This window comes from Sciurus carolinensis, chromosome 13 (assembly GCF_902686445.1).
Source record: "Sciurus carolinensis chromosome 13, mSciCar1.2, whole genome shotgun sequence".
In the NCBI taxonomy this organism is placed as follows: domain Eukaryota; kingdom Metazoa; phylum Chordata; class Mammalia; order Rodentia; family Sciuridae; genus Sciurus; species Sciurus carolinensis.
Genome location: NC_062225.1, coordinates 24,290,951 through 24,311,591, shown reverse-complemented (window position 1 = coordinate 24,311,591; position 20,641 = coordinate 24,290,951). Strand labels below are relative to the sequence as shown.

The window sequence follows — 20,641 nt, the reverse complement described above, 5'->3', positions numbered from 1 at the left end:
GGCAAATGCCTTGGAAGTTAAAAAAAAAATGACTCAACTCATCCTCATTGTTCGTCCTGTCCATTGTTTTGTTCCCTTAATTCCTGGTGTCTGAGGAGCTCTGTAAGTTAACTAAGAAAGAACATCACAAATAAGTCTGTAGAAGGCCTGGCAAGGTATCAGTTTCCATTGGAGCAGGAGAAAAGAGCTTCAAGACAGGTTTCCAGGAAAGGGAGATTCCAACAAGAAAGAAATGGTAATCTTCACATGAGATTTATAAGGTTTGTAAGTGAAGAATAAGTATAAATGTTATTTATTGGCTTTCAAAGACAGAGTATGACCAATTCATGAAAAACAATTATGATTATAGAATAGAATATATATGCTGTCAACCCTTTCCATGCAAAATTCATTTCTACATTTGAGGGAGGCAGAAACAGGAAAAAAGAGGAAGTAAGAGAGCACTAATATCCCATTTTGCACTGCTTTCGTATTTTGTTATTAATGATACAAGAAAGAAAAGCATGAAAAAAAAGAAAAAAAAAAGAAAGAAAAGCATGGATGTATTATTTAAATTATTAAAGTAATATATTTTTTCTTGTTCTGAAGATTATGCCCAGGGGTGCTCTACTACTGAGCTATGTCCCCAAACTTTTATTTTATTTTATTTAAAAAATTTTTTTGAGACAGGGTCTTGCTAAGTTCTTGAGACTGGTCTTGAACTTGCCATTCTCCTGCCTCAGCCTCCTGAGTCTATGGGATTATAGGCATATGCCATAACACCTGACTGAAGTAATCTTTAGAAGAACTATAAGCGGTTTAAGTATATTGAGAAGAGAAGTAGAAGAATGATATGGTATGATGAGTTATGATGTGGTAAATCTTGATTAATTATAGCATGAAGTGAACAATATCTAAAATTGATAAAAGGAAAATAGCAATGTTATTATATTACTTAAAGATATGGATTTACCTCCAGAAAATGAAAATGGAACTATTTTTTAAAATCCTAATTGCTTTTCTCTGGAAAATTGGAATGGGAAACTCAAGATGCTGAGAGATCCTGTAATGGGATAAAGATAAGCAACAAAACTACACTAACTTACTACTCCAAAGATTGATAGTACCAACCTGGCATGGTGGCACATGCCTGTTATCCCAGCAATTCTGGAGACTGAGACAGAAGGATTGCAAGTTTGTAGGCAGCCTGAACCCTTTGATGAGACTGTATCTTAAAAATAAAATAAAATACACTTCTGGGGATATAACTCAGAGATAGAATGTTCTGTGGTTCAATCCGAGTAATGTGAGGGAATTTTGAAAAAGAAAAAAAAAATGATAGTAACTACAATGTGAGAAGAAGGAAATGGATGTATACTCAAAAAGAAAGCAAGAAAGAATCAATAGGTGGAATAGCATTAAATTAAAAAACTTTTGCACAGCAAGGGAAGTGAGTGTGAAGAGAGAGCCTATGGATGGGAGAAATTCTTTGCCAACTACTCTTCCGTCAGGGAATTAATAACTTAAATATATAAAGAAATAAAAAACTTGACACCAAAAACACACTGATAACCCACTAAATAAATGGGCAAAAAGATCTAAAGAGAGATATGTCTTAAAAGAAGAACTACAATGACCAAAAAATATATGAAAAAATGTTCAACATCCTTAGCAATCAGACATATGCAAGTCAAAACTATACTGAGGTTTCATCTCATCCCCATTACAATGGCAATCATCAAGAACACAGATAACAATACTTGTTAGTGAGGATGTGGGGAAAAGGTACACTTACCCATTGTTGGTGGGACTGCAAGTTAGTACAACCACCGTGGAAAGCTGTATGAAGATTTCCCAGAAAACGAGGCAGGCATGCAACCACCATATGACCCAGCTATCCCAATTATTGGTATTTATCTAAAAGAACTAAAATCAGCACACTATAGTGATATATGCATACCATAGCAGCACAATTCACATCAGCCAAGTTATGGAACCAGCCTATGTGCCCTTCAGGGGCCCTTCACTAGATGAATGGATAAAAAAAATGTGATACACACACGCACACACACACACACACACACACACACACACACACAATGGGGTTCTCAGCCATAAAGAATAATGAAATTATGTTAGTTGCTGGTAAATGAATTGAAGTGGAGAACATCTTGCTAAATAATTTAAGCCAGACTCAGAAAGTTAAGGGTCAAGGCTAGAGAGAAAAAGGGAATTAAAAAGAGGAATCTTGCAAAAATAGAAGGGCGATCAGTAGAGCAGAAGTAGGGGACTAAGGGTGAGGGAGAAGGAGAAGGGAAAGGGGTAGAAATGGGGAATGAGGTCAAATTATGCTAGGTGCATATATAAATATACCACAATGCATTCTAATTTTGTACATAACTGTAATGTATCAAGTAAAAAGGAACATATATAATAGAAGGAAGACCAGTAGAGTAGAGGAGGAGATCCCGGGAAGGGAGGAGAGGAAGGAAGAGGTTGCACTGGGGTTTGAAATAGAAAAAAACTATGTTATATGCTGCATTAGTCAGGGTTCTCTAGAGGAACAGAATCAATAGGAAGTATGATTATAAAAGGGGGATTTATTAGATTGGATTACATGACCAGAAGCTAGATAGTCCACAATGACTGTCTGCAGGCTGGAGAGCTGGAAGAACCAGTAGCTGTGCAATCCAAGACGCAGAAGCCCGAGAACAAGAGGGATCAACAGTGCCACCCTACTCCAAGACTGAAGGCTTCTGGAAACTCCCTGGAGAATCACTGGTAGAAGCCATTTGTAAGAGTGAAGAAACCAGAGTCTGATATCCTCAGACCATTGAAGCAGTAATCAAGGAACCTTTCAAGAAGAATCCCGCTTGCATCTGCTGCTGCTTCCTTGTTCTTCTAACTTTTATTCGCTCTAGGCCACCATCCAGTTGGATGGTACTGCCCATGGTCTCCACTTCAGTTGACTGTCCCACATCCAGTCATTCCTAGACACACCCTCATCCACACACCCAAAATCCTCTTAATTCATTGGCATTTGTTAATCCAAACAAGTTGACCATTGAACTTAATCCAACAAATTAACCATTACATATACACTCATTAATAGGTCAAAATTAACTCCACTTTTTTGTATAACTGTAATGCACTAAAAATAAAAAAGCAGGAAACTAGGAAATAATTTACATTAATAAAATTACCTATATGAGTGGGCTTAAATCTCTTATCATCCTTTGTGTTTTGCATTTGCCCTATGTATTCATTCTTTCTTTATTTCTTTTTTGTTACTCTCCTTAACTAATTAGAATAACCAGATTTTTTTTTAGGACTCCACTGTTGGCTTATTAGGTATACCTTCTTATATGGGGGTATCCCTCCTCACCCCCTCATCCCCCATGGTTGCTCTAGGTTTTATAATAGGCATCTTTACTTTATCACAATCTATCATCAAATGATATGCCTCTTCACATATAAGGTATCCTTATAACAGCAACTTTAATTTCCTCCATTGATTTATATATATATATATATATATATATATATATATATATATATATATTTTAGTTGTAGATGGATACAACCTTTATTTATTTTTATGTGGTGCTGAGAATCAAACCCAGTGCTTCACATGTGCTAGGCAAATACTCTACCACTGAGCCACAACCCCAGCCCCCCCCATTGATCTTTTAATTTTTAAATGGATATAAAATTTACCTCTACAGGTTATGAATTTTTCAATTCATTGATATTTTTAAAAAGTTATCTTTTAAAGAAATTAAAAATGATATAACATGTATTTACCCATATATATGACATTCCATGTGCTCATTATTTCTTTACAGATTCAAATTTTGTGATTTTATGTTCTTTTTGCCTAAAGGAGTTCTTTAACATATTTATAGTGGAGTTCTGCTGACAATAAATACTCTTTTTTTTTTTTTCCGGTGCTGGGGATTGAGCCCAGGGTCTTGTGCTTCTGAGGCAAGCACTCTACCAACTGAGCTATATCCCCAGCCCAATAAATACTCTTAAGATTTTGTTTGTCAGAAAATATCTTTCTTTTCAGTTTTGAAGTATACGTTTGCTGGATATAGTATTCTAGATTTACATTTTTTCCTTCAGCACTTTATAATAAAGTTTTCTTTCCATTGTTTTCTTGCTTACATAGTTTGGATGAGAAGTCTGCAGTCGTTTTTGTTTCTATGTGTTTTATGTGTTCAGTTCCTCCTTCTGATTTTGCTTTTTCTGCTTTTGCTTTTAAGATTTAGAAATTTTGTTCTTTATCATTGATTTTCAGCCACTCCAGCTGTTTCCGAGTAATCTATTTTCACTCTGAACATTTATTTATTTTTCCTTGCTATGTCACCTAAATTTATGGATTTAAACAGAATATTAATTTCCATACAGGTTTGTAATTACTTTAAATTGTGATTTCTTGTGCTTTTACATGCTAATTATAGCATCAGCTTCCTTGAAGGGAAACAGTCTTGTCTTTTTCTTTTTAGTAAATTCTCCATACATACTTGTTAAAGAAACCCAAGGCAGGGAATTATCCAAATTACCTGGTGTACACAATATTGTTACATTTCTGAGAAAAGTTTCTATTTAATTTGCTGATGCCACTTATTTTATTTTATTATTTAATAGTCAAATTTTTCCTGTCTTTTGAAAGTTTGTTTTTCCTACTTTGTCTATTTTGAACCTTAAAAATGTTGCCCCTACTTTCCCTCATTAAATAAATAAACAAGTTATTCCATACGTTGGAAAAGTAGAATGTGGTAGTAATATTTTATAACTTTGGAAAATTGTATTCATATGACCATTTGAAGGCATAATTTACTGGTGAGCAGTTTTTATCTTCAGTGATAATTGGGACCATATTAAATCACCACTTTGTTGAGTTTAGAGTTGATCTGCATAGGGTATAAGATATTCTAACAAAGTTTTCTGACTCAGACCAGATTGATCTATTGAAAATGGATGAGTAATGAAAGTGTGCATTAGGCCCAAGTTATCTAACATGTTTTAATGGTAGATCATTTCTAAAAGGAGTACAGCTTACTTTCCCTACAGTTTCCCTTTGTAATTTTGTGGTGTCTTTTATTGAGACAGTCAGCAGTTTTAGTCACCTCTCTTTAGAAAGATGTCTTAACACATTAAACTATATCATTAGGTATTTATGTTATTGAAGTAGTCTTTCTTCAATCATTATTTTATTGTTTGAGTTTTGTTACCACTCATTTTGCTAAATTTTCTTTTCCTTGTTTAGGACTTTTTTTCTCAGATCAAGCCATGTAGATGTCTTTTTCTTATTTTTTGGAGTCTAAAAAATAATATCAGTTTAGTATCATTTGTATAGTAGAACATATGTTTGATTTCTTGGTCCAGATAAAAAGTACAATTATTGAAGAGAGTGGATACTAACATGGTTCCACAAAGAGACAATTAATGACAAAAGTGAGGCCTTTAGCCAAGACCATGACCATCTCTAAACTGATCCTATCTTGGCATGTAAAGGACTCTGTAGCAAGATCACTGTGATATGCCAGGACAATCTGTTGGGAGCATGACCCAGATTATTGCTCTGGTTAACATTTGAAAATGATTTCTTGGTGGAGCATCTGTGACCTCAGAATTATGAATCGTCTTAAAATTTCTTTTCAAGGGAAAGAACATATGAGAGGGAGGGTAAACAAAATATTTTGTTTATAATTTGCTGTAAAGATGATTTATTACAGTTTAATATTAAACAGCTCTGTAGGCCTAAAATTTATCTCACTTGGTTCTAACTGGTGTTTCTCTCTGACACATGGTGTGAATCAACTGTCCTTCCAACTTGAAAGAGCAGAGTTCGCTGACGCAACTCCTTTGTTCTGTGGAATTGTTTCCATTGTGCCTTCAAAAGGGAGGGACATTAAAAGCTTTGGCTCATGGCAGACTTTTTCCAAGTTGGACTCAGTTGGGGGGCTGAATATTGGAAGTGAGGTTGGTGATTTCTTCTATTTCCTAGAATTTTTTAAAAGGCTGAATGTTAACTTTTTCAAGTCTCTATTTGACTTTGATTAAACATCCCTTCTTCCCCCTTAAAAATGGAAACCAGAAAATCTTAGGTTTTATATGTTCATGCTTTCCAGGATTTTCCTTTCTTAGATCCTAGAGTTGCTTGGATTTCTGCCTTCCCCCATAGTGAATTTTCTTTTGTAAAAAAATCTTCCTGTACCTCCTTAACAAAAGGCAACATGGAAAATTAAAATCATTGTCTTGAAAAATCTTAAAAGTCTGGGAAAATGAACTATAATTGTAACAGCTAGTAAATAGTAGATTTATAATATCAACAGAATGTATATAGCAATATATAAAAACAAAGGAAAAAAAAACAAAGGAAAGATTTTATTTGATTTTTATTTTATTTTGTAGCACACTATAACTCTCAAAACTGAATAAACTTTACTGTTAGGATGTTTTAACAGAAATCAACTAACAAGATTAAAGAAGTTAGGCCTTATATTCCTAGTTTGGCCATGCTTGATTTAAAAATTGTTGATATTTATAGACTGCTATCTGTGTGCCAGGCACCGCTATGAATGCTTTACTCATCCCATTTAATTTTCTCGCAGTAACTACGTGAAGTGGTTGCTGTTATTATTTGCATTTTGCTAATGTGGAAACTGAAGTATAGAGAGGTTTAGTAACTGCCCAAAGTCACTCAACTAAGTAGCAGAACCAAAGCTTGAATCTAGGCAGTCTGGTCTTGAACCTGTGCTCTTGACCACTGTGCTTTGTTGCCTATTTTATTACACCTAAGAAGAATGGTGTCTTCTGGAACATGTCCAGAGGGTAAAGACTTGAATTGAAAAGTTTTATGTGGAATAGTTGTATAATTTGTGATTGTTTACCCTGGAAAAGGGACTGTGCTTTGTGGTCCTTTAAGGTAAAAAATAAGATAAATAGTGAAAATTACAAGAAGGCAAGTTTTGATTTTGTATAAGAACTTTGCAATAGTTATTGAAATGGGATTGGGTGCCTTGTGATGATCTTTTTATTAGAGATGTTTCAGCAGAAACTCAACTAGTATTTGATGGAGAAATAGCTGGAAAAATTTGTGATGTCTGTAGAATTGAACTGAACCATCTCTGAGGTTTCTTTGTTTCTGTGTTGAAGAGAAGTCATTAAATGGGACTAGTCTATACTGTGCTCAAATAATTGTTTCTATGAGAAAATGAGATATTATTGATTTCTAATTGAAACATGGTACTCATGGTGTGTATTGTGTGTGTGTGGGTCCAGGTTAATTTTTTGTCTAAAATATGAAGTTTTCTTTGTGAATACTTTTATAGTTGATGTGGAATTCTTTGCACATCATTTTAGTGGAATAGGAAGCAAAAGAAAGTGGTTTGCTTCGCAGTTCACAAATCATGTTACTTAGAGATGGTTAAGAGATTCCACCATAGTAACCATTTGGAATGGTTACTCTTTTTCCTCTGTACTTTGAGGACTAATGAAGGAACGTTAACCAAATCCATTTTGAGATCACGATCAATAAAAAGAGATGGTTAGACTGATGAAAAGACACAGAGTATTTAAAGTTCTGACAACATCCTTTTAAAATTTGCTTTTGATTCTGGGGATTGAACCCAGGGGCACTTAACTACTGAGCCACATCCCCAGCCCTTTTTTGTATTTTATTTAGAGACAGGTCCTCACTAAGTTGCTGAAGCTGGCTTTGAACTCGAAATCCTCCCACCTCAGCCTCTCCAGCTGCTGGGATTACATGGGTGTTTCACTGCGGTGGTGATTGCTTCTTTATTTTATAGGTGATACATTATAAGAAGAAACTCTCCAATAGATGAATGGATAATGTGGTATATATACACAGTGGAGTTTTATGTAGCCATAAAGAAAAACAAAATTATGTCATTTGCAAGGAAATGGATGGAACTAGAGACAATCATGTTTAATGAAATGTCAATCTCAGAAGGTTAAAGGTTGTGTTTTTTTTCATATGCAGAGGCCAAAGAGGAGAAAGGAAAACAAGGGTAGGGGTGGATCTCTTAAAAATCAAAGGAGATTAGTAGAGGAAAGGGACCAAGGGATGAAAGTCCAGGAGGGAGGGGGGAAATGCTTGGGAGTGATATTAGCCAAATTATATTGTTATGCTGTGTGCTTGTACAAATATGTAACAACAAATCCCATTGTTATGTACAACTGTAAGGCAGCAATAAAAAAATGAAGGAAAAAACCAAGAAATTCTCTCCCTGTTTTTTGCATGTATTTTGTTTGGATATTTACTAAAAATTAGACCTCAAGTTAACCTTGAAGTGTTTGGTTTTTATTTCAATTAACCTTTTTTTAATTTAATTTTTTATTTTTTAGTTGTAGGTGGATATAATATCTTTATTTTTATGTGGTGCTGAGGATCGAACCCAGGGCCTCTTGCATGCTAGGAGAGCGTACTACCACTGAGCCATGACCCCAACCAGTTAACCTTTTATTGAGCATCTGTTGTGAACTGGATTCTGTTCTAGACTCATTTATATTTTGTTTTTCAATTATAAAACATGTTTATTTAAGCAAAATACAAAATAATATAAATGAAGAAAGAAAAAAGTAACAAACACATCCTCCAGACACTGTCCTTTGTATTATTTTGTTGTCTGTCTTTCTGTTCTTTTTTCCTTAGATATTTAGATTAACTATTTTACCTTCATATTGAATGTGTATATGGTTTCATATCCTGTTTTTTCATCTTGCCTTCTCTCGTTCTCTTCTTCTTCTTTTCCATCTTCCTTTTCTTTCCTCTCATCCTTTTTCTTTCATTTTGTTATTCTTGTTTTAATTGTGGCAACCTTAGAAAGGTAAATTTCTGTGGACTGACAGTATCAGGAAGACGGTTTCATGTGCACAATGATGATAATAACTAGTTTAGTAGAACAAGTGATTAAATGTATATAAAATGTTGGCACAGATTTAAAAAAAATGATTTTACTCTTACAATTTGAACTAGATTTTTTCTTTATTGATCTGGGTGACATAGGTATGGTAAGATTGCCTAGATTAAACTTCCGAGTTTAAATGATGAAGTTTTTAATTGGATGAATTGGTAACTGTCCCACTCCTGTTCTTGAGCTATCATTACAAACTCAGACACATAAACTCAGCACTTTTCTTAGAACCATGATCAGGTATAAATTGACCTTGCTTTCCCACATGATGTGTGGTAGAATTTCCCTACACACTCCTTTGATAGTCATTTAATAGAATGTTAAATTCAGGTCAAAATAAAGTGATCAAAATAAAGTCATGAAAAATCGCTAAATAGCAGAATGTTCAGGATTGTCCTTTGTTTACCTCCTGATGGGTGTACATGACAGTGTCCAGGATTGAAGTGGACTGAAGTTGATCATTATGATACAGTGTTCTTGGCTACTTTTATGTTCTACCAAATACAAATCTTTAACAGACTCCACCCTTACCCTCACCCTTAAAACAAAACAAAACAAAACTTTGCCAACAGTTTTTTCTCTCCTTTGAGAGTTAACTTGGTAATTTGGGGCATGTAACCTAGCTGTTTGGGAGCTATCTGTTTCCATTGTTACAGCCTGATTGTCCATGGTTTAATCACCAGTAGTTACAAAGGAAAGGAAGAAATGACTCCAGGCTGCACAGTACCATACAAAATTTCCACCTGGAAGCAATTTTTTCTAAAAGCAAGCCCTTGGGGACTGCTGTCACCCTCCCTCTTCTATTGGCAAGAAGGGCCAGAAACACCAGTTCCCTCTAGAGCCGGATCTTGTAGTTTATTCTTCCTTTTCCTATCTTCCAAGAAAGGTTAGGGAAATAATAAATTATTCCCAGATACTATTTTTCTCCTACAGTAAATTTCTGTGAACCTTTTAAGTTCTTCCTTTTCTTCCTCTGACTCCTCATTTTAGCATGTTAGCCGAAGTACAAATTATTTACATTGTTAGAACTTGAGTTTACTTTTTGGTGAGAATGTTTGTTATTAACTCTAGCGCTTGCCTTTAGGAAAGTTGAAATGTTGAAGCATGTCTGGGCACTGCTTTAGGCCCTTTTGTCACTTTTTAATGCCTACTCTGTGGGATACAGGCATTGTTCCAGGTAAACTCTCAAGGAACTCTTGGTCCTATGTTGTAGGTAGACATGTGAATAAATCATAACTGTATACAGTGTTCAGTGTAGTAACCTTTCAAAGAGATGAACAAATAAACATTTCAGAGCACAAGGATGTCAACTCTGCCTTCCACCAGTGAATGTCCTTGGTGGTGTCCATTCCTTCCTGAACCCATTATTCTAAAGCCTTGTCAGGATAATGCTAGGCATTTGTTCAAGAACTTAGTAGCAAAGCAGGATGATAGTATTTTTAGTGAAATTTGCTTCAGACTACACATGGTTTCATTGGGTCAAGGCCAATTCAGATTTGTACATTGTCAAAATGAGGACCAAAGATGATAGCATGGCTGTTAAGGTTAGCTCTACCTATAGCCCAACCTGTACTGCTCCTGATCAAGGAAGGGTGGGGTTGGGTGCTTGGCCACATTTTGTTTTTTTAAAAATAGATTTTTAAATATATTACTTAAAAAATGATATGCAGCAACAGTTTTTTATTGGCCGCTTTTGGGAAAAGATGCCTAATATGGAGAAATGTAGCCTTCAGTTTGAATCTTCAAAGAATGGACTCAAAATCTTGTTTAGTGTGTTTGCCTCCAGAGAGTAAAAGCTTAAAGTCCTAATTTTTAAGGTTTTATTTGGGCTTTTATGACAGTTTCTTAGGTTTGACCTTGTTGGTGAGGAGTCTGTACCAGGCTGTAGTAGTTGTGTTAAAGAGGGAGGTTTCACAGAAACATTGTTTTGAGTGAAATCTTCAAGGATGAGTGGGGATTTCGCAGCTAAAGTGATAATAGAGAGATTCCAGGCAGAAGGAATCTCTGCTGCACTCTAAAGTGAACGAGGGAATATTCACAGAAAAAGCTGGGCACGGTGGGGTTTTGTATACTGTGCTTGAGACTTTGGAATTGATCCTGAGGCAGGACAGAATGGGGGGTGGCATTGGTTTTCACAATCCAGGTCTCATTTAGAAAAGAGAGCTATCAAAGAAGTGTCGAAGGTGAGTGGGAAACAAGAGGAGAGTGAAAACAGTTGCTTGGAAGAGAGAGAGGACAAGAACTGAAGCAGTTCCAGGGAAGGAAAGAGAGGGAGAAAGCAGAGAAGTGACATTATGGAACAGAATTAGTAGGTTTTAGTGATTGATTAGCTGATGGTAGGTGTGAGGTTGAGTGAAGAATCATGATTAACCTACATATTTCTTGTTTGAGCACTTGGGTGACTGGGGATATCTTTAATTGAAATGCTAAATATAGGAGGGAAGTGTACCTTTGGGAAGAAAGTTAATGAATTAAAAATTTTTTTTTGTTTTGGTGGTACTGGGAATTGAACCCAGGAGCACTCTACCCCTGAGCTGCATTCCCAGTCCTTCCCTTTTTAACAAACTTTCAAATTTTGAGACAGGGTCTTGTGATGTTGCCCAGGCTGGCCTTGAAATCACTCTCCTTCTGCCTCAGCCTCCTGAGTTGCTGGGATTCTGGTTGGGTACCCCCACCTCTGGCTAATGAATTCACTTTTTGATGTGTACAGTTTGAGATGTTGTTGAGGATGAGTGGTGGTTGGGTATTCGGGTTTCTAGGACTTGACACTGATATGCCCTGATGCTTTTGATTTGGGAACTACAGATGTTTAACAGTGGAAAACTGAGATATTGATGAGACCTGTGAGAGGGAATATATATAGTGAGAGGAAATGCAAGCCAAGCAGGTATTGAAAGGAAGAAGGAAGAAGAAGAATCATTGCAGGAGACTGGGAATGGGGAGAACCAAGGAGAAGTGTATTGAAAGCCTTGGGAGAGATTGTAAGAAGAGGGAATAGAAAGCCCTGACTCCCGAAGGAGAGGAGTCGAGTAAATGATGAACTGAAAAGTGAATGTTTGGTTTCACAATTAGTATGTGTTTATTGTGTGGTAAGAATAGGTTAACTGAGGTGATGTGGATAAGAAACTAGTGACATTGCGTTGAAGAGCAGGTCTAATTTGAGAAAATGGAGGGAGTGAGTGCAGAGTGATTATTTAAGATCTTAATTATTAAAGGAAGGGAGGAAGGAAGGAGGCCTGAAGAAAATTTATCAGAGTATGTATTTTAATTTAGTACTCTTTTTTTCCCTTTGAAATAATGGGCTGTGTCATTTTGTCAGGAGAAGTCAGTAGAGATAAACATTTGGAAGTACAGAATAATCTCCCCTTCCCCCCAAAAAACAGTATCATTCTTGAGGTGCAGAAGACATGAGATTTTTTAGAGCATAGGATTAATCTTACATTGAGGGGGAGTATGTATTCTACTGAGATAAGAAGGAATAAATATTTGTAAGGTAGCTGGAAACAGAATTGTGTATCGGGAAGCAGGAAATTAATTACACATATTTGTTTACACATTAATTTTTAAACCTTTGCAATTCGTATTCTGCTATTTGTGTTTTCTGATTCTTGTTTTTATGCTCTGTTTTCTTGTATGGTTTGTGACTGTTGATATGTAAGTCCTAGCTTAAAGATATATTATTTGTGAAAAATATGAGTTAAGGTATATTCCTCCAGAAAAAATTTGTCTTCATTCAGTCAGCTATTTGGGGGCACTGGGATGGGGACTGCTTTTAAAATAAATTCTTAATTTGAGGTTTTTCTGACTACACAGATAATAGTATGAATATGGGTCTCCCTTCTTTTTTTAAGATTTTTTTTTTTTAGTTGTAGATGGACACAATATCTTTATTTATTTTTATGTGGTGCTCAGGATTGAACTCAGTGCTTCGCTTGTGCCAGGTGAGTGCTCTGCCACTGAACCACAACCCCAGCCTCTGGGCCTCCCTTCTTAATGGTTTTAAAGGATCATAGAAGTTTTTCTTCCTCCTTCACCCAGAGCCAATACCAGAGAGGCAAGTTTCCTTGTAGGCTCTGTTTATGGGGAACTGTTTTTGCTTTGTCTTTCACTAAGGATGTGGTTCTTTGATATCTTGGCTTTCTTTATTTGGAAGCCTTTGATTTGACTTCTTACCTTTTGTGAGCCATAGACTTTGCCTCTTATTCTCTGACTATAGAAGCATGAGGTTAAAAGTATTAGCAGAATCTTGATTCCGGTTCCTGTTTTAGCCTCTGGAGGTTTTCCTTGCTTTCTTTTCTGCTTATTCATAGATCTAGAAACTTATTTTTGCATTTTAGGTATTTGATAGTAGAGAGGGTTTTCATTGTATATCCTGTCTTCCATATTGTTTGGGGCACTTCATCCTATTTTGCCTACTTTTTTCACTATCAGTTTTTAGGATGGAAAGAAACTACTCTGATACTTTTCATTCATCCTCCTTTAGAGTCTTCATGGCTTACAGCCTTAAAGAGTTTTAAATTGTGGTCTCTTTTGGCAATGAGATGTTAGTAAACAACCACTTAAAGATGAAATTGGGCCAGGAGTTTTATGTGTTTTTGTAGGTCTTCTTTTTTTTTAAAGAAAATTAGGAAATAGTGTGTGTGCTCATGATATATGTGTGTGTATATGATGTATACTATATAATATAATATATTTATATTTATGCATATATACACATATAGTAAACACAACACACATATCTACAAATGATGTCACTCATATTGATCAGAGTTTTCATTCAGTGATTTTGGGAAACTTGACTGGTCTGTTTTGTTAAGCCCACAATAAACTTACATGCATAAGCAGATCAGGAGTGTTCAATGCAGTGTTCCCATCACTAGTGTTCTAATGGATTTGTTTTCCTTTATTAATAGCTTTATGATCTGTCATTGGAACCATAATAATTTTAAATGTGGACAGTCTAAGTGTTCCGGCCATGCAGTCTCTTAATATTTACATATCTCTTCAGAATAATTAATTAAATACTTATTATTTTTTGTAAAGAATCTTAAGGAATTTTACCAACATACTTGAGAATGAGGCTCAGATGGTAGATGTGAGATATAATGGTAGTTTCAGTTTGCTCCAACACTGCATGTTTAAGAGTTAAATGAGGCCCATCGAATTCTATGCAGTGAAGCTGGACCTCATATGCAAATTACATTGCTGCTCTGCTTCTAACTGTTTCCCAGATTAGGTTCAGTGGGTATCACCAGGCTATAGAAATGCTTATTTATTGCTTATAATTGGCAGCAACCTTCCTGACTTAACTTGTGGCTTCTGATAATCATGATCACTACAGAAAGAGTGATGGAATAAATCTTTTTGCACTTTACACAAATCTGTGCAGAGGACAAAATGAAGCCACTAACATATGCTGTCGTGCCTTTGTATCTGTGGTCCTGATAGTGATGAATTGTTCTGTATGACATTATGGCAGTAGTTATGGCAGTCTCAGTGTCCTTAATTTGGAGTTTCCTTGATTTCATTAATTTATTTTCTGTTTTATTTCTGTTGTTGATTTGACTGATGTTTTGTGACAAACTCTCCAATTTTCTTGTGGTATTTAACCAAAACCAGGTTTTTAGCAGATCCTTTGGCTAAGTGCCAGTTGAAACTGCTCCACCCTACTTTTATAACTCTGCAAACAACCATCCTTGGGGGTTCTCTTTCTGCCTTGAGGGAGATCTCTATCACCGTGTTGTTTTGGTTGCATGGGCTGTCTGGTGAAGCTGGTTGGATACCTTTCATATCTGCAGCGGTGGAGAAAGGATTTGAATGTGTTTGATCACCTGTGGCAATACAAAAATCTTTGAGTCCAGTGTTCGACTAAGAATTCATTAAGTGGCATATGCTTCTCCTATTATTGATGATAATGTAGAGTGGTCTACTTCATCTTTATGCATTCAAAGCATCCAGATTATAATACTCAGGTCTGAATTAAATCAATAAACAGTGTAAAGTAAGGAGAAGAGACTTTAAACTCTTTTTGACCTGCTGGAGTTTCTCTTTCAACATCATGCTCAAATCTGTTTTCCACTTTATTTTTAACTTTTGGAATAAACAGAAATACTAATGATGCTTTTATGGAGCTTAATGAGAAGAAAATGTTTGAGGACTAATACTATGACAGTAGTTAAAAAACATATATATGGAAAAGAGAAGACCAGAGTAAACTCTGGAATTTTGTCTTGGATAAATCAAAACCAAAAATACAAAATGTTCAGTTCTTGGTGTCTTGAAGTTCTCTCTGGTTCTGAAAATATCTCAACAGATATGCTTTGTGTTGTCTGATACTCTGTTTCATCCTCCTTTGAAATAACCAGAAAACTCCATCAGTTAGTTTCCTATCCTTCTCTTCATCCGTCTTCAGCATAACTGGAGAACTCCCTCTGCCCTAGGCTGTGTGCTTGCAGCTGTAGATAAAAGGAGTAAGAAAGCCTCTGCCCAAGAGATTAACAGTCTAGTATGGGGAGATTGACAAGTCAACAGGTGATCAAAATACAGTTTAATAAATTCTGTGAGAATGGTAGTTACAAGGAGGAGCACATACCAGAGTCTTTGAGATTAAGGGAGGGTTTCCCAGAAGAAGTAAAGTGAAAGTCGAGATTCGAAGGGTGAACAGGATTACTCTGAACTAAACTCGAAGAGGGAAGAACGGTCTTGATTTGAGATCAGAGATTCCTTCGCAGTGTGTAGACGCTGACTTGCTGTTGTTCTTGACTCTGACTTTTTGGTTATTCTTTGATTTTACCGATTACCTTTAATGACCAAACAGTGCTCTGCCACTTAGGATACTTTTCTAGTAGCAGAATGTAGAGGGAAAGTAGCTTTAAAAACAGGAAATTGATTGTCACATGATATGAAATCTGAAGAGAGGACTGATGTCACTGTCAAGAACCCAAGTGGTTTCTATCTATTCCCTTTGCTGTCATCAGATTATTGGGGTATCTCCTCTCATCTCAGGGTGGTTGCTGCATTCCCAACTATTGTACTTTCACAGGACAGTGTCCAAAGTAGGAAAAAGAGTTTCTTTTCCTGCGTCCTTCATGAAACCTTTCCTTGACCTTTTCTAACAGATTTCCCTTTACTCTTCATTGGTGAGAATTGTCACATGCCCTTATATTAACTGGTCATTAATAAGGGGAATGGAATCACCATGATTAATTTACACAGTAATTAGCATTTACTTCTTGTGCTGGGATGGGAAGGCAGAGTACCAGAATAAATTGGGACTCTTCCAACGGGAGAAAGGCAATAGCTATTGTATTATAGGTACAGTTAATAGGCAGCAGTTGACTCATCTTGAAGTAGACGTTTGTCTCTGTCTCTTTTAAACCACTTAGCTTTGTGTTGGGCTTCATATTGCATTAGCCTTTTCTAATTGTGTTTTCTTTGGAAGTCAAGGCCAGCTGTATCAGTAACAAGCAATGTAATTTTGATTAAGGCATTTAACTTTTCTTGGCCTCAGTTTCCTTAAGTGTACAATGAGAACTTTGTATTCCAACTGTAAGACTGCTTTGAACTCTGAACATGTTGGGGGCTCTTGTGACTTGCTTTCTTGCTCTAACAGGAGACAGACTGATAGAGTAGACTTCTCTTCTTCCTCTCTTAGGGCCATGTGTATGCTAGCCAGGTGCTTTACCACTGAGCTCTACCCATAGCCCCTGGATTGATGTACTAGAGGGCAAGCTTTCTACTTGTGTGAATTGACAAGTTAATTTATCTTCTTGAGTTTCAGGTTACTCATTTGTAAAATGGGAATAATGTCTGATTTATAAGATGCATTGAATTTAAATGAAGTAGCATAATGCTTATAACATTATTCCCTATCTTTGACAAGCAGATTCGAGCTGATATAAGCTGTAGGCAAGTTATATGATTCTGTAATGGTTCAGTATAGAACAAAAATAATATTGGGACTGGGATTGTAGCTCAGTGGTAGAGCACTTGGCTAGCATGTGTGAGGCACTGGGTTCAGTTCTCAGCACTGCATATAAATAAATAAATAAAAATGAAGGTCTATGGACAACTAAAAAAAATTCAAAAAGAATAAATATTTGTTGAATCAAATTCTTCAAATGCTATCTAAAAGTTAAAATCTGTTTTAATATGTACATGAAATGTAGGTGGGAGAGGGATATAGCCCATTATGATTTTAGAAGTATGCATCAGATATGGACGCTAGGATAAATATTTTGCTTTTTTTCCCCTAAACCTATTAGGAGGGGGGGTTTGGAAATTGGACCCCACAGGTCACAAAATTTAGGCTATAAAAAGTTATTATTAGTTTCCAAGTATTTCTTCTTGTTTACCTTTTAATAAGTACTCGAACATTCTTGGAGTTGTCACAAATAATTAAACCAGTGTTGTAGTTTATTTCATAGTCTTACTTGTAGCATACCTGGACATGTCAGAAGCATATGACTTCATTTTAAAGATCCTGTATTTTTTAATAGAAATGAAAACTTAAACATTAGAGTCATTTGTCTATAATTTAATAATTAGCTATAAGTCTTCAACAGATTTTATAGAATATAGTTTTTGGATTTTTAAGCAGTCCCTTTTACTTGGCTACATCAAATTTAAAATTTAAGGAATGTTTGAGATAGGCCACCACTAGATGGCAGTCTTTCTCTACTTTGTCATTTGTTTAGAAGGGGAAAAAAGTGGTACCCTTTGGTTAAGTATAAAGTTGACTACCAATATTAGGTTAATTTTAGTTGCTCTCTGATCTTTCCCAAGTTTGAATTGTTTATTTATTTTTGCTTTTTATATCTGATAAATATGTTGATTGACAATGAATTATGCTGATTATATGCCTGAAATACTGATACAATGTGAACTATTAGGTTGTGGTCAGCCCACAATTGCCTTCTCCTTTGGTAGATATTTTAAGATAAAACCTTTTAATCCTTGCTTTTTAACCTGTTTGATAACCAGATGGAAAGTATGGATCCTTCTCCCTTAAAAAACATATATGTGCACCTGCCTATCTACACAAAAGTTTTTGAATCTGGGAATCTTAGATTTCCTAAGCAGACCTATGAACTCAGGTCTACTAAATATAGCCCACATTCCCTGTTTCACATATGCATGTTTTAGATTTTGTTGGAACTTAAAAATGTTTTTAAAATTTCTTTTTATTATTAGTACCTTGTAGTTTTATATAATAGTGGGCTTCCTTTTGACATATTAATAAATGCATATCACATAGTTTTCTCCATTTCAATTCCCAGTACTGTCCCCTTCCTTTCCTTTCTCCCTCTCTCGTTATTTCAACTTTTTTTATTCTTAAAATACCATGTAAACTTTTCATGTTATTCGGCATTATAATTAGAATCATAAAGATCCTGAATAGGAGAAACAAGTAGAGGTTACTTGTAAGAAGACAAAAAATTCATTAACTTGTTTGAACTACCACCTGTTTACACTACTCTGAAAAATGTATAATCTTTGCATTATTGATGAATTCGAAGGTGGAGGTGAATTGTAGAAATTTAAACCTAATTTAGTACTTCAGAGAATTTGTAATTGATTGCTTCCTATTCTGTTGATGAGAAAGCTGAGGGTCAGAGAGCTTAACTGAACTGGCCAGACTCGTAGCTAATTACAGTGCTGAGGCTAAGGCCACACTTGGTCAGCTAAAACTCACATTTCCTTTCTTTGGTTTTTGATTTTTGTTTTGTTTTAAATAGGAAATTCAGGGAGTTTAGGGAAGCATGATTAATATAAGTTCTGAATTTCTTAACTTTGGGATTTTCTTTTCTCCAGGGTAGTCCTCTGTGATATTAATGTAGATCTTTGGAGGGGAAAAAGAGAAAACTTCTACTTAGTAGAAGGAACTAAACTTGCTACCTAACTCAGACATCTTGTTGAGTTAGAATGTACTGAATTCAAAACCTAGAGGTTGTTTAATATTGAATAATGTCAGCTTATGTCATTTAGACTGAGGAGTTTTCCATGATTCTCCAAATGACAAGGAACATGGGTATCTTTACATAGAGCATTTTCTTTTCCTTTTCCTTTGAAAGGGGAAAATTTAAACTTAATTGAGATTTGTTGAAATGTCAGCAGTCGATTCTGTTTTGTGTATTCTAAATGGCTCCTTCAGGCAAGAATAACCACATGGGGAATTGTTTATAATTTACTGGACTCTGTCCCTTTATTCTGGAAGAAGGGGACTGAATCCAGACTGATCTGCCTTTTCTGAATAAGTGTTCAGAACGAATCCTTACTGGAAGCCAAGCACGTATATGTTGTGTCTGTGATTACTGTTGAGTTTTGGGCAGTGGAACCGATGTGCTGAGGAGCATGTGCTTTCTGATCCATGGGATCTGGGGTAGTGATTGACACTCACCAGTGATTGTAGAATCCCAAAATGTTGGCAATGAGAATGCATATGTGTTGAAGAAACTTCAGAAATCAAAGAGGTCTTAGAGACAGTGTATAGTTCTTTCCCTTGTGGGGGTGAGTTGGAGGGAGAGAGAGACAATAAATGATGGATTGTGGTGAGGAGATTATTAAGAGGTAAAGGGGATGAACATTACTGCTAATATAACAGCAGCACAGTGCTGGAGGAGGGTCTGTATTGAGGCAGGGGATGAGGGAGAGTATGGAAAATGGGGGCTATTAGACTACTGAATTGGTCTGAGTGGCAATGTTATAGATGGGGACTTGGTTTTGAAAGAAATGGTCGGATTTGGTCGATTTTAAGATATGTTTTAGAGGTTGAATGGTCAGGCTTATTAGTGGATTGGCTGGGGGGTGAGGATGGGAAGAGAGGTGAGAACTGGTTACTAAATATTTGACTTGGACAACTAGATAGTACTATTAGCTCTGATGGGGTGGTTGGGTATTTTGAGAAATTTGGGGAGGAATGGATTTGTACATTTGAATCTCATACCTAGGGAAGTGCTCTGAACTGTAGGCATAGATCAGAAGTCAGCCCTATACAGATGGTGTTTTAAAGCTATGAGATTGCATGATGAGAGTGCATAGATAGAGAAGAGAAATGATTTTAGGAATATTTAGAAACGTAATAGAGGTGGAGGAGCCCAGAGGGTGTGTCAGTGAAAGGTGGAAAACCATGTTACTGTGGTATCATCAAAATCTACAGAAGGGACTGTTTAAAGAAAAGAAAAGAATATCAAATCCTAGCAAATGCTTCTATTAGGTGGAGTAAGAGGAATAACTCTAGTAAGGTAAAGTGAGGGGGTGAGGAAAAGAAAAGAACTTTTATCTGGAAGGGCAGCAGAGAAGGGAGGTGGTAACTGGAGGGGGATAGTTATGGGCAGGGTTTTAAACGTCATATTATATATACATGGGAATGATCTAGTAGAGGGGGAGAAAGATAGGATGCAGAGGACGGATAAAGGGAAATAACTGCAGAAGTGATGTCCTGGAGACAATGAGAAAGGGTGACTGCAGACAAGAACTGGGAACACTGCTTCCATTGTGGTGGGAGGGTGGACACAGTAGGTGGTACAGACTTTTAAGTAGGATGGTTGAGTTATTTCATTGTTTCTGTTTTTTCTGTGAAGTATGAAATCAGGTCATTATAGGGGAGTGAGGGGGCAAACATTTGAGGAAAGGAGAAAGTAAGGTTCCCTCACTTAGATACTTTGGAGAATACAAAGTGAATTGGCCATAATACTTGCAGTTTGAGTATCCCTAAT

The 20,641-nt window shown here is 36.0% G+C and overlaps 1 protein-coding gene across 4 annotated transcripts in view; it reads left to right on the top strand.

The window, feature by feature from the left end:
* Exoc6b (exocyst complex component 6B) overlaps positions 1 to 20,641 on the top strand; it is a 579,628-nt gene that overhangs the window by 60,929 nt on the left and 498,058 nt on the right. The window lies entirely within an intron of this gene.